We start from the raw sequence: 12,930 nt of genomic DNA, 5'->3' as shown, positions 1-12,930 counted from the left end.
CATTGGCGACGGCAGTTGTTACCGTCGCAAATATTTTGCACAATCGCGACCCCTCAGTTTTTGCCGTCGCAAAAGAGGAGGCATTGGCGACGGCAATTGAAGGCCGACGCAAATTGGTGAAGCTAATACAATTCTTTTTTGTAGTGATAGAAACCCCATTTCAACTTGAAAATCAGCTAGTACTTCAAGTTCGCTTATCAAAGACAATTCTGAAACTATTTGAATCATATATAGAAACCCCATTTCAACTTGAAAATCAGCTTAGTACTTCAAGTTCGCTCTTGTTCAGCTAACGATCGTTTTTGGCTTGTTAGTGTTCATTTCATAAAAGCTAGTAACAAATTGATCGAGTAAAAATTGAAAAAAAAAAAAAAAACACGCTAAAAGTGATAATCAGAGTTTGAAACATTTGAGAAGGTTGTGTATGTTTACTAAAAGAACGAAGTTCAAATCTCGGCTTATAAACGTAATTTTTCTTTTTGTTTTGAAAGTTAATTGAATTGTTGAGTCAAAATCAGCCAAACTTAAGTTCAAGCTCAGTTGTAAAAATAGTTCACTTCTATTATTGATGTGATTTGTAATCTGGTCCATGCATGCAATATAATATGCAGTGTAAAATTAGTGGGAAAGGCATCTAGATGCAAACCTTGTGCTTATGTGAACGAACAAAATGGCAATGTTAGATCAAAAGACAAAGAATCTGAAAGTAATGAACTGGACTGTCCTAATTGTTAGCTATTAGCAAGAAGTGTTTTGTTCCTTGTGAGTTGTGACCCTTCTAGTTTTTATATTTCCATGTTTATTAGTTGTTAACCGTAGTTATTAATATTTACATAAACAAATTATGAAATCCAACTGTACGATTAGTACAAAATGAAAACTACAAATATTATATTATTAATTGGATGATACCAATATTAAACTAGTCAATTAATTTGCTTACATTATACCGTACTTTATACTCCACTCCAGCTATGAATTACTTACTGTACAGTCTGTACGTATGGAGTACGAAAATGTTGACGGCAACATGCATGCTTCATTTTTTGTTTGAGATATATTGTATATAAGTCGTTAAGAAAGGGAAAGTTCCCAGCAAGATCATTTTGTTTTCTTATAACTTTTTCCTACATGATCTAACTTTTATTATAATTTTTGTGAATCAAAATATAGACATTTTGAGCTAATATCTTTTTTGACTCCTAAAATGATCTCAAGAGTAAATTAACTAGTTAGCTAAAGCATGGGAGAATAGGGTAATCAATATTAATTGTCAAATTTTAGTTCATCATATGCCACATTTTTTTCCAATGGTACATGTGTATGCGAGTATAATACGCGTACATATTTTCATGAAAGTTATAGGCCGCAACTAGCTAGTTAGTAATAAGTGTGTTTTTGTTTCCTGACTTTCATGTTAGGTTGTGAATTGTCATTTTTGACTCTCCCATACTTATATCATGTAACTGTATCTCACGAGAATAAAATTTCACGTTAATCTCTTAAAAAAAAGAGTATGAGACGCATATATATACAATATAAAATACTTATACATCTCTTATGCATGTAGAAATTTGACCATTAAATACCACTATTTTGGCTCTTCACGAATTGATAGGACAAAGTATCTAAAAGATGATGGTTGGGGATGTTTTATGCCCCCACTTTAAGAAATCCCAAACCATTGCAAAAATAAATAAATAAATAAACACATACACACATATATATATATAAACACACTATTCTCACTAAACCCTTGGGGAAAAGCTAGAATTGCAGAAGAACCAAATGAGAACGAAAACAACAAATTAAACAAAGTTATACACACATGAATGAATCAAATATTGAGTTTCACGATAAGATTCTCGTTCCTACATAAGACTGTATGAGCTAAGTTGGTCAGTTTAGCATTTATGTTCTTCGGCGCTACATGACTTAGATTAACAAACATGATCATCCGTGTTACCATATTACACCAGCAAACACTAAGCATCTTCATCGATCTTGTAACTCATCGAATCCCGGGCTTTTCCACATACATATGTATATATGGGACATTAGCCAGTAACTGATATATTGAATGATATTTTAATTAATATGTTGGAGAACCTACTGCCAAATTTAATCAAAATTTTGAAGTTCAATATTGTGTACTCAGTTAAGACAAATTTAAAGTATTAAGAATGCCAGTGGCAATGTTATAGCTAGCTGGCTAAACAGTTGAAAAGACAACCCCTAGAGAGAGAAACTCTGCCTTCTCTCTAAAAAAAAACCCAGCCGACACAGCTTTCCCCCTCCTCCCCCATTTCTTGCCAGATCTAGATCTCTTTGATCTGGATCTTTGGCTTGAAAGTCGGGGGAGATACCTTCCCTCTTCGTGAGGCTTTTTCCCTACCCTTGTGGTAGCTCTCTGCCACGGCGGTGGCCGGTGGCGCTAATCCCCGCCCGCCATGGGCGCTTTTGCCCGGAGTTCATCTCCGATCTGGGGATTCGTGCCTCTCTTTTTCGTTTCTCGGCTTTTCCCTTCTGTTGCTTGTCTTCTTTTTTCATCTCCCTCTTAGTCTGTTCCTCATGACCCAAATCCTGTTCTTTCCAGATCTGTTCTTCTTCCTCTCAAACCCGTTGATGTCATCGTGGGTCGCTCTCCGTGGCGGCTCTTATCCCTTTCCTTCTGCCATAGCATGTAAATATGCTCCTAGGAGCCTGGTTCGAAACGGGGTTGTCCCGTTAGTGCATCGGGGGATGCTTCAAGGAACTGAACGCCCTTTGGGTGCCTGTCCCTTTGATCCATGTTTGGATCTCACCTCCCTCTCTCTTCAACTAGCTTTTCTGGTTGATAATTTGGCAGAAGAAGTTCTCCGTTTCGGAGATGGTTTGAGTCCTGGATTTCATGCCTTTGTATCTGGATTGCAATTGTTTGGGTGCTTGATTGGAGCTTTTCTGGTGTCGGATCGTCCGGGTGCAGCAAGCTTCACTCTTCCTCCTCTCCGGTTTAGGCCAGATTGCGAGTCTGACTTCGTTCTCGACGGCGTCGCCGCTGTGAAGGACAGTCTTCGGCCCTCTGTTGGGCCTTTTGTTTACTGCTCTGTTGTTGTATCCCTGGGCTTGCCTGGTTTAAGCCCATTTGTATTTGGTTTTCTTGTTTCTAAGCCCAGCGTGTTGGGTCTGTTTGTTAGTTTCGTTGTGTTGTACTTGGTTCTGTTGGTTTAATATATTTCTCTCTTTGCCAAAAAAAAAAAAAAAAAAAAATGTTATAGCTAGCTGAAGTTGACAAAAAAAAAATGTTATAGCTGAACAGTATGTGCGTCATGCCAGCAACTACTTTGGATTTTGGGTTTGAGGTTGAACCTCAAAAGTCTCTTTGGTTGAACCTATCAATTTGGAGAAAGACAAGTTAATTTGATACGTATACTTCTTTTTGGGGGACAATGATCGATCTACAAGATTATGTAAAAGAAGGATCTCTATAAATTACAGATATGCATGCATTAGGACTTAAAATCCAATGTAAAAAACAAGAGTGGGGTTTTCAGTTCCTATAATTCATTTACGAACATTTCTTTATTTTCAACATGTTTAGATTAACCGTAGCTTTTTAAGCCCCACTTCTCTCTTATAGTTCATGAAAAGTTAAAACGGTCATGGGAGAGGAGGATTATATATATATATACATACGGAGCCGTTTCAAAGAGGACATCCGCACTGTTGTTAAAGTGCGGACTTCGACGCTGCAGCTCGGCTCGGGGCTCGACGGAGCGGCGGGGCTTGCCGGACGGACGCCAGGGATCGGACTGAGCGGTCTGCAGTCGGTGGAGTCGCCGGCGACGGGGTTGCAGCTCGCTACAGAAAACCTGCAGTTGCAGGTCGGGTTGCTGCCCAGAACCTGCAAACCCGACCTCCTACGACCTCGAACGCTGCCCAGAACCGTCCGGGATGCCTCCGGCCTCCCTCCTGCAAGCCGCGCGCCGCCTGGAACGCCTCAGCTACGTCGACGTCCGCACTTTAGCGAAGTGCGGACGTCCGCTTCAGAACGGGCCCGTATATATATATATAGTTCATGTTTATAATTGTAAATCGCAGTTATGAATACCTTAACGATTATCAATTTAGCTGAAAATTTGCAGAGGTGATCTACTCATATAAACCTAAAAACTGAATGGTTGAGATGTGAATATGTGATCGAAAAGTGGGTCTAATAAGCTATCTCTGAACATGGCAAAAACAAGGGATCCCTCACTAGAAGGATATATATATATACATTGATATTAAGTTCTACTGTTTTGACACAAAGAACGTCATAAAAGGATCTGCAGCAAGTGCATGTCGAAAAGGTTAGTTGGCTAGAAAAATAGAATTCTGAATGACAACAGGGAAGAGAAGAACTGATGCAGAACGGATGACAGCCCAATTCGAAGAACAGTTGGATCGTGCTAAAGGAGGAAAACGAAAAGTGACTAGTAGACACGAACGGCTCGGTGTCCGATTGGGACGTGCTTTCCTTTCCGGAAAGGGAATCGCGCCAGAAACAAGACTCATGGCCTTGCCATGAGCTGTGGCCTTTTTCGGGCTTTTGGGGTCGTTTAGGGCCTCAAAACTGCATTTTTCTATTCTTCGGAGTTTTGGTTTTCCTAGTTATTTTTGGGTTGTTTTCGTTTTTACCCATGGGCTTTAGGGTTTCATTGTTAGTCGCCCTAGGGTTACTTTTCTCTTATTTAAGCAGCCGCAAGCGGCTGCAGAACCTATCTTTCATCTTTTATCAATAAAATAGAGAATTTTCTCTTTTATCTCTGGTGGACTCCAGAACCCTTTTGTTAGGTTTATTGCTGGTAAACCTAGTTATCAATCCAACTGTGTCAGAAGAAAATTTCAAATTAAGGATTAAATTAGAAGTAGTTCGTGACAGCGGTAGATCGAAGTAGCCTTATCATTTATCAAAACTTTGTACAAAGAATTCTATGGGTTATAAATATATAACTCTAAAGAGTACCCTGCTTCGAAATGTTATAGAAACACAATTAAAAAAATAAAAATAAAAATACAGATTTCTGAGGATCAATTAAAAGTGAGTAGATCTTGGATGATTAATTCCAGGGAGCTCAACCTAGCTGCTAGCTCCCAAGAATAGTATATATTTCGACGATGCAGAATCAAAACGTGCTATATATCGATGTGCAATCCCGAAACCCAAATGAACAACTGTATTGCCAACTGATTAAGAACAAAGTCAATATCTTCCACTACTCAAACCAATGAGGGAATGATCCCGGCATGAATTATCTATATCTTATTAGAGATAAACTTTTATATCCTTTTTTTTTTTTTGTTCTTTTTTCTTTTTGCCAATGCAAAAGGAAATACAAAGCCTCAATATCTCATCTTAGTCTAGCACTGATCAACGAGCACAGGATAAAGCATATAACATCTTAATCCATCACTAGAAAAATATTAATAAACAGAGACAAGCTATGGTATTTATGAGTATCTCATACACTAGTACTCATTTACAACTATTTGAACAAAAAATTACAATTATTTGAACCAAAATTACAACATTGAGAACAAAAGTTACCATATTCATTTACACTATTTACATATAGTTAAACAAAAATTACAACATTGACAACAAATTTGTTCAAAAGCTTATAACAATGTCGTAAGAGGTGTAATTACTATTATTAGAACTAAAATTACACAAAATAGGACTCAACATTACCACTCTGACAACAAATTTGTTGTCACTTTTGTAAATGTGGGTATGAGATACCCACAAGTACACTAGAATTTCCCTTAACAAACATATAAGACATGATAAACTTCAATCCACTTTAGTCATGTCTTACCCTATCTGATAAACTTTTATGCATATTACTCTGGTAATATTTTAGGCTTCTCAAAGCAGTAATTGGCATCCAGCACCTAGAAAAATCAACAAATAAGGAACTACCAGTTTTGCTAATAAAGATTTCAATCTTCTCGGCTCTTAATCACTTTTGTGTTTTCTTGGTCTGGAGTGATAAGAGCATATTTATGCGATGTTAATAGCGTTAATCTCCATACTTTCTTTGTTAGTTTAGTGTATTTTCTAGTTATGTACTTTGTTTATTTGTTTTATAGGTATCTTGGAGTAAAGAAGAAGAAAAGAAGTAAAAGAGGGATTGAAAAGCAAAATCGGGAAATCTGCCTGTGCAGATCAGTTAACTTCGACAGAGCACTGAGACCAGCTCAGAACGATCCAGAGGATGATCTTTATATTGATGGATAGCCTCGGATGTCTAGTTTCCGAATATTTTTACGGCTCATCAATATCATTTTTCTAGAGGAAGTTATGGCTGATTTAGTACAAGAGGTCAGGCTGCGCGTGAATCTGAGGTTGGACGGGAATTTATGTTTCGAGGCTCAAATCACACCAAGAAGCCCGAGGACGAGTTTGTGCTTTCATATTCCGACTTATGATGGACAAATGGAACGATGTGAATGGTTAGAATAAGTCATCAAGTTCAAGAGCCAATAGGAAAACTCCACCTAAGCACGTGAACCCTAATTCTTTTAGGTTTTGGATTTCCTAACCTCTAAGCATATAAAAGGAGATCAATCTGCAGCAGCTCTCTGGCTCTCTTCTTCTTCCTCCCTTTTTTCATTATTTTGTGTTTTTGATTCCAATTATGTGTAACTAAATTTCCAGTAGTTAGGGGGCAGTTGAAGCCCCTAGACATGATCCATAACATACTTTGACATTCAATTTGTTTTCTAATTAATAAAGTTGAGGTTTTGTTCACCGTATTTCTCATTGATGAATTCTATGTTTGTATGCTTTGGAGGCCTACTTAGTATGCATGCTAGGGTTCTAATACTTTGATTGTTTGATGCCTGGATCAATAGTTGGATTCCTCAAATTATCTAGAGAAGTAATTAGTAGTTTTCACTAGCAAGTAAACAAAACCCTAGGTTTAGCAAGGCTCTAAGTTATTTGCGATGCCTAGTGATTGCTCAAACTCTTTTTAAACTTAATGATCTCTGCATGTTTAATCTAAGGAGCGTACCTTTAGGTTGCATTGCTTGGGAATAGTCTAGGTGTAGAGCACTTCCTGCCTAGCGTACAAATTAAGTAAGAAAGAGTAATAGGTTGTGTTCAAGCGTACCGAGCCAATCTGAGTGTCTTCAACTAAGTTAATTGGTAGCAAATTGGACAAAGTGTGTTGTGTGTGATTGTTGGGGGTGGATACTTCCTTCCTGGCTAGTTTCATCATCTTGATATCAACCAATCTCAAATCTGTCTCAGTTTCATTTCTCCTTATGTCCTCTGTTTTCACGTATTTTACTTTCATAGTAAACGAAATCCAAAAATTCCCAAATTTTGTGTGATGGACGCTTTGTGTGTCTAGTACGTCTCTGTAAATTTTCGTATTTTGCTGGGTTGTTTTGGTTAGATTCTTAGTTTGTTTTTCGACTGCTGTTCAGTAGGAACTGCAGTCACGTTTTGTGACTTTTGTTGAAGCTTTTAGTTTAACTTAATCCTCTGCGGGAGACCCTTATTTACCTATATTACAATCGACATATTTGCAGGAGAATAAGGAAAATCAATAGCTTATAAATTTAGCTATCATGAAGCAAGAATACTGAAAGCGTTAGAGGCCTTGTAATTGGCCTTGGCCCAATACAACAAACCCCAATCTCTTGAACTCTTGACTTTTGATGAAATTGTTTTGAATTGCTGATGGGCTGCAAGATTGTAGTGAGACCACCAAAATAAGCATTATCTATATTATATTTAAGAGATTAAGGTTTTGCTCACCATATTTTACGGTTATAACCCTTAAATATTAAAAATATATTTAAAATTGAATTATTCAAAAAGGACAAAAAAGTCAGTTCACAAAACAAAAGAAAACTAAAAAGAGAAAAATGTTAACATATTCCTCACAAAAATTACCCACAATATTTTTTTTTTTGAATAAGGTGGAGCAGGTTTCTCCACGGTCCATAAAAGGTCAGTTCACAAAAGAAAAGAAAGGTTGGTCTGAAATTGACATTGAAAGCGACTCTGCCATTCTAATTGCTGCGCTCAATAGTTCGAAGCAGGATTTCTCTGAGGTAAGTCGGATTTTAGATGATTGTAAAGATTATTTTAATGCTTTTCAGTCAGTTAGAATTCGTCATATTTACCGTGAAGCAAATGGTGTTGCTGATAGACTTGCGCACCTTGCTAGTTTGTTTGCTATTGATGATGTTTGGTTAGATGAGACTCCTGCTATTATTCAGGATGTTCTCTAAGAGGATTATTGTAAGTGTTTTCCTGTAGCACGGGGTTCAGGTTTTATGTCCCCCCCTCCCCCCCGGTTGCAAAATCATACTATTAATATAATAAATGAAACCGGGCGTGGGGCTGAGCCTCCAAACTAGGCTGGGTTCCAAACCCCTTTAAAAAAAATAAAATAATAATAAATAAATAAATAAAAAGAGAAAAAGGTTAACATATTGCTCACAAAAATTACCCACAAAATTACAAAATAAAAGGTGGAGCAGTTTCTCCACGTTCTGTAAAGTAACTGCCTACATAGTTATCCACGTTCTGTATAGGGTGTGTTTTTTGCTTCTAGTATTAATATGTAATGTATATACATATCTTCTTCTTCAGCTGAAATATATAGAAATACATCATCTACGAATCTTAAATACATCAAATACATCATCTATAAATCTTTTTCTGAGGTGTAAACTTAAGCCGTATAACAAGACCTTGATACTCATCTAGAATATTATTGTCGAAGTTAAGTTCGGGACGAGCTCAATTGAATTTATATTTTTAAGATCAAGCTCCACTTAACTCTAATGAGCTTGCTGAAGTTTGAGCATTACTTATTTGTTAAACAAGCACGAGCTCATTTGATAATTATAACTTTTAGTTGTTTAATTAGGATGTTAACAAGTTCACAGTTGAGAATTCTCTTTCAACAGTGGCAATATATTTGTACCACAATTACATACACAGAGAAACTAATATATAAGGCAGGAGGTGGCGCATAAAAGCATGAATTTATGGAGAAGGCATCAAGCGCATCTCCAAAATCCAGTCAAGCAAGGAAAATTTTCTTAGTTTGTGGACTTGCTTAATTAAAATATAGGGCTAGATATTGTTTAGTACCCTGTGGTATGGGCTCAACATCGATTCAGTCCCTCGACTTTCAATTTCATCAAAAACACCCCCGCAATATCATCTTCTCATCCAATAGGTCCCTCAGTCGGGATTCCGTCAATTTCAAACATTAAGTTGCTGACATGGCGTTCAAACTCAGCAAAAGTGAGGCCCATATGGAACTCAATTTGACTTCCATGTGGGCCCCACTGTTGCTGAGTTGGAACGCCATGTCAGCAGCTTAACGTCTGAAATTGACGGAATCCCGACGGAGGGACCTATTGGACGAGAAGATGATATTGCGGGGGTGTTTTTGATGAAATTGAAAGTCGAGAAACTGAATCGATATTGAGCCCATATCACAGGGTACTAAACAGTATTTAACCTTAAAATATATATGTGAGCTTAAATTAGACTTCTTAGTGACCTATAGCTTATTGGAGTTTGCGCTCTACCATGCCAAACCGCCAATGTTGGAAATTCATTTTACTCGATCTATAATGTGGCACGCCAAATGATTATAGTCGGTTGTCCATATATAGCCTCTCCAAATGTTGCTTTCTTTGGTTCCCTCGGTCTTAGTTAAACTAAATTATTATCTACTCGAGTTTGGTTCAGCATGAAAAAGTTTGAGTCGAGAGCATCTCTCTCTAAAACCTAGAGAGAGAAACCAGATCTGAAACCCAACTCACCCCCCACCCCCCTATCCCCCTCCCCTCCCCCTCCTCTCTCACCTAGATCTTGATCCTTCCGGATCTAGATCGACGGTGGAAGAGCTGGGGGAGGCCATACCAGATTACCAGTTCTGATTTTGACCCAATATCTCTTCTTCCCCACTGCTCATCTCCTTCATCAAGGTTTTTCAGCTACTTTCTCACCCTTGTGGTGATTTTGTCACCCTCTGTGGTGTTCCTCTGGCGATGTCCAGCATAGGAGGACTTTGTTCCTCGGTTTTTATGCTCTGTTCTTCTCACTGTCAAACAGTCCCATATGTTTCCAGGTCAAAATTCAATCAACCACACTACACATCTCCTTTCTTTACTGAGAACCTCCAAGAGGGTCCTTATGGCTGCCATTACAAAGTGCTTGTCACTTATCTAGGCGAGTATGGGTGCTCACGCATGGGTTTTTCACCCCCCATTCTCCATTGTTACTGGTTTGTTTCTTGTTCTGGTTCTATGCCCTGGATCTCGGATCCTTGTCGGCTGCCATGGTTTTTTCTTGGTCTTGTTGGTGGAGAGAATGATGCTTGTGTGAGGGATCTCATCCCATTGGTTGTTGTTTCTCTCTTGATATGTATTTTGGAATTTGTTTGGCATCGGTTTATCACAACAGAATTTTTAGGTGTTTTGTTTCAGGCGGCTCCTTGGCGCGGAGCAATCTGGACAACAACAATTAGGGTTTCGGTAGTGGGCTGGGTCTTTTATCAGGCCTATGTTTTAGTTTTTATTATTTTCATGATTAATTTTCTGATACTGGATTTCTTGAAGCCCAGGAGAAAATTAATTTTTGTTTTAAGTATTTGTCTGTATGGGCATGTCCATCAGACTGGTTCGGTGTATTCCTTTCACAGCCCATTGGGCTAGCTTGAGGCAGCTTAATTGATCCTCACTTCTCCAAAAAAAATTATTATCTACTCGATGAGCTTCTGGTATTTGTAGCATGCATATCTTAAAATATCAGACTGTGGGTTGCTCTATCCTGGAGGTTGGGAAATGCCTTTCGGGTTTAGGGCAAACCCTTTTCCCTCAAAATGTGAACAGAGTGTAGGGCACAGCGCCTTATATTGGGATTCTACTTGATGCCCTTATCTTGAAAAAGCCCCACATAATCCCTCAAACCATTACTTGGTTCCTCATAATCCACCTTAACTACTTTGTGGGACAAAACTAAACTAGCTAATTATTCTTTTTTCTGGTATTATTATTATTTAAATATGACCTCTGGAAAGCTCTTTCCCTTTTCTAGGAAAACAAGTTCACATTTGCAAGAGCTAATATATGTAAACAACGAGTGCGCTTCAAGGGCTTTGAGATAAAGCAACAGACATGGCAACCTGGCCTTTCAATATCATCCAAAGAAAGAAAAAGACCCGCTTGGGGGAGGGGGTGTTGGGTTCTAGTTATATATATATAAGATCCAATTAACTCGATAGTTTTTTGGATCTTTTTTTTCTTAATGAACGATCTTAGCTGCGTCTATAATCATGAGAATGATTATATGTTTGACTCCTGATGTTCTTATAATTCGTTGCCCCACCAATTTCATCCTTTGCCACACATTCCATGCATGTTCCAATTGTTAGCGAAGATGAGAGAGTAGAGAGAAAAGAGAGAAATGCAATATCTTTGAGAAGAAAAACTGAGCTCACACTATTACAATGGGGACGTACAGATATTTATACCTAGAGCTGAGCTAAACAGATGAGCAACACGTGGAACACAGCTGTAGGTCACTAACTAATTAAGCATGAACTAACCCTAATTAGCAAGACTAATTAAGCACTAATTATAACAGAAACGTAACAACCTTTCTATCAATGAACAATGCTAGGCTAGGAACTATATTTCTGTTAACAGCCCTCCTCAGCTTGATGCTTAGACATGAGCTTCAAGCTGGTGCAAAGGTAGTTGTGTTGTGGTGAGCAAAGCCCTTTTGTGAATACATCTGCAATTTGTTCTTTTGAGGCTACAAACTGAACCTTGATTGTACCAGCCTTGACTTGAACTCGGGTGAAGTGCACATCAACTTCTATATGTTTCAACTTTGAGTGATAGACTGGGTTGGTTGCAAGAGCAAGTGCTGAGATGTTGTCACAGTGAAGAGTTGGTGTCTGAAGCAAATCAATATGAAGATCCTTAAGCAAATGAGTTAACCACAGTATCTCTGAAGTTGTATCAGCCATACTCCTGTATTCTGCTTCAGTGGAGGACCTAGAGACTGCAGATTGTTTCTTGCTACACCAAGATATAGGAGCATTATCAAGCATGATTACAAATCCTGTAGTGGACTTTCTATCATTTGGATCGCCTGCCCAATCAGCATCACAATAAGCTTGAAGATCAATGGATTTAACACACTGAGTAGCCCTCCTGAAGCAGATGCCAACATCAAGAGTACCCTTGACATACCTAAGTATTCTTTTTGCAGCAATGAGATGTTGTTCAGTAGGGTTGTGAAGGAATTGACAAACTGAATTAATGCTAAATGCAATATCAGGTCGTGTGAATGTGAGGTACTGCAAGCAACCAACAATGCTTCTGAAGTGTGGAATATCAGCAGAGTTCAAGGGTTTTCCAACATCTTTGATCAGTTTGACACCAGACTGACAGGGAGTAATTTGAGAATGACAATCATCAAGTCCAGCTTTATGAATCAAGTCAGTAGCATATTTATGCTGAGAGACAAAAAGTCCACCATGTTTGAGATAAGTGATCTCCAAGCCAAGGAAAAAGTGAAGATCACCTAGGTCCTTCATATCAAACTCAAGGTGCAATGCCTGTTTAATTTCTTCAATAAGAGCCTCAGAGTTACCTGTGATAATGATATCATCCACATAGAGCAGCAAGTAGACCTTAGAGCATCCTGTGATTTTAACAAAAAGGCTTGGATCTGCATATGAAGTTTCAAAACCAATTGAGGGTAAGAAATGAGTGAACCTCTCATTCCAGGCTCTTGGGGCTTGTTTAAGTCCATATAATGACTTATTAAGCTTGCAAACATGTGTAGGCAAGTGTGGATCCTCAAATCCCCCTGGTTGAGACATGTAGACTTCTTCAGTTAATAGGCCATGCAGG

This window comes from Rosa rugosa, chromosome 4, assembly GCF_958449725.1.
Source record: "Rosa rugosa chromosome 4, drRosRugo1.1, whole genome shotgun sequence".
NCBI classification, from domain to species: domain Eukaryota; kingdom Viridiplantae; phylum Streptophyta; class Magnoliopsida; order Rosales; family Rosaceae; genus Rosa; species Rosa rugosa.
Note: the sequence above shows the minus strand (reverse complement) of the source record.